Genomic DNA, 2,531 nt, shown 5'->3' with positions numbered 1-2,531 from the left:
CTTGGCTTTCCATGCCTTTTTACACCTCCCTTTCTTCATGAGTTCAATATTTTTTCCCTGTGCCATTCCACATTATTACAAACATTTATGGTTTGATTTCTTTGTATGTATGGATCACTTGGGTTGTTACCAACATCTGGTGAAAATTTCATGTCATTAGCACCTCTAGTAATACATTTACTGAGAAAAATGGTGACGTGTTCAATACTTATTTTACCCGCTGTATGCAGCTAAAACAGGAAGCCTGGTGCATCCTAAATGTTTCAGCATTAATGTTTTAAAGTAACATTATAGTCATTAAGGGCTTTAGAAAACTGTTTTTTCAGGAGGTCACCTCCCTATAAATGTCATTCTGGAAATTCTTACCGTTCAAATTTACTCAGTGCTTTTACTTTCAACACTTAAAGAYATTTTATATCAGGAATTTRCTTTTATACACTTACATACTTTATACGGGTTATACATTTTATACTRTGGATGAGGACATGGATTGTAACGTAAAGTGTTTTGAGTATCCTGCTTGGATAGAAAGGCAYTATATAAGTACAGTCTATTTACCATTTATTGGTAATGTATGCATACAAAACAATAGTTTAGGTCTTGAGTCTGCATTGCTTACTTTTTGTGTCTTATGGGGTCCCCCAAGGCTCAAATGTGGGGCCAATATTTTTTTGTTCTATTCTGTTTAGCACAGATGTTTTTTACGTTTTAAATCTTTTTCTCCGTCCTGATTTAAAACCAGAKATAGCATCTTTTAAGTGTTTGCATCTTGACTGTGAAATGAGATTCTTTTGTTTTTACATTATACTGATTAATTCCTTTAAAGAGACGCTGAGGACTGTATTCAAACACGATTCTAATCAAAGTTTTTATGACAGTAATATCTTCTCTGCAGCCTTTAATGTCAGAGTGTTTTATTGGTATTTCTTTTATATTTTATTCATTGTTTAAATGTGATGACAAAAKAAGTCATTTATAAGCCAATCATCTCTGTGCACAGTATCAGATTCCAGGTAGTGAGCAACCCATCTCTTTGCTGTTTCAAAGGATCTGTCAGCTTGACAGGCTCCATTTTGGCTTCCTGCTGTAGAGACTTAAATTATTCACTGAAGCATTTTGCTTCACACTTCCCCACATCCTTTCATAGCATGTGAGAGTATAGTCATGTATATTTGTGTGAGAGTGTGTGTGTGTGTGTTTTAAGGAAGAGGAGGGAGAGGGAGGACCAGGTGTCTGCTGAGATCAGTGTACGGTACACACAGACGTCTCGTCTCGTCGACAGAGCTGCAGGGAAGGAAAGGCGAGAGTCGGTGGTGGGGGATAAAGGAGGAGGAGAGGAGGAACGGGGGAGAACTAGAATGGATGAGACAGGGTTGTTGCCCGAGGAAAGGGACGTGCAGAGAGGCAGGGTGATGGAAGAGACGATTGGTGTTGTGATGGAGGGTTAACAGCAGGTAACAGAGGGCAGAGCAGATGAAAGTGGTTGTGGAGATAAGTGAGGCCAGAGAGAAAATGAAGGTTTCCAATTAATGAAAAAACAGATAGAAGCAACAGTGTGATAATGATGAGATAAAGAATAGATATGAAGGATTGACAGGTAGATACTGTGGTGCCTTTAGACAAAAGGACRAGCGTTAACTTTCAATTTTCTTGGCTGAACTTTCTCCTTCTTCTGTTTCTTTCACCTCCACAGTTCACCTTTATCTAGTTATTTTTACTTTGTAGCTTCTTTTGACCACCTGCAGCTCTCTGTGTGGGCAGAAACAAAAAAATCTACACAAAAACGTGTGGATTCTCAGAAATGGTTCATAAATCTGCCAAATGTAGCGCAAGCATGAAATATAATCTCATCAAAATGTTTCTTAAACTAATGATCTGCATGGATTTCAGATTGTRATCTTGCACACATGGGTTGCAATTGCATTTGTTGGAAATAATCGAAATGTTTTGTCTTATTTGTGTCACTGCTGTTTGCTCAAGACATCCCATAATACAAAAGCAGTCTCACTGGTCTGTGACTGTTGACAACAAGTTGGTGAACAGCATCCACAAGGGCGAGACTAAATCTATRCATTTTCTCTCAAAATAGCGAGCACAGACATGTCCAACCCCCTCACTTTTATTTCTGTAAATTTTAGAGTTATGGGATGTCTGCAGCTCTCCTTTGACMGAAAACATCTCAGTCTACAACCCCAGATGTCCATATCTAAAAACCACACTGATTAGCCTTGTCCGAGTTAGTCCAAGTCAGTAGAATATGCTTTCAAAAATACTTTCAAATCACATTCTGCTTGTCCAGGATTACAAATGGGTCCATCCTCTGTACTGATGTTTTATTTGATCAGCAGACATCTCTTTACTAGGGGTGTAAGAAAATATCGATACACTGAAATATCGCGATATTTCATTTCCCGATACTGTATCAATATTCTAAAGCCCTGTATCGATTTTTAATTAAGGTTTAACACTAGAACTACCCGAGAGGGGCCAAGTGAGAATCTTCCTCTAAGTACCAGAGAGGGGCCAAGTGA

At 38.4% G+C, this 2,531-nt stretch overlaps 1 protein-coding gene across 4 annotated transcripts in view; it reads left to right on the top strand.

Moving 5' to 3' along the window:
• The window catches only part of stxbp5a (syntaxin binding protein 5a (tomosyn)), a 138,104-nt gene that overhangs the window by 75,552 nt on the left and 60,021 nt on the right, over nt 1-2,531 (top strand). The gene's annotated exons all lie outside the window — the stretch shown is intronic.

This window comes from Austrofundulus limnaeus, unplaced genomic scaffold (genome assembly GCF_001266775.1).
Source record: "Austrofundulus limnaeus strain Quisiro unplaced genomic scaffold, Austrofundulus_limnaeus-1.0 Scaffold82, whole genome shotgun sequence".
Classification (NCBI taxonomy): domain Eukaryota; kingdom Metazoa; phylum Chordata; class Actinopteri; order Cyprinodontiformes; family Rivulidae; genus Austrofundulus; species Austrofundulus limnaeus.
This window is presented reverse-complemented; position numbering and strand designations above follow the sequence as displayed.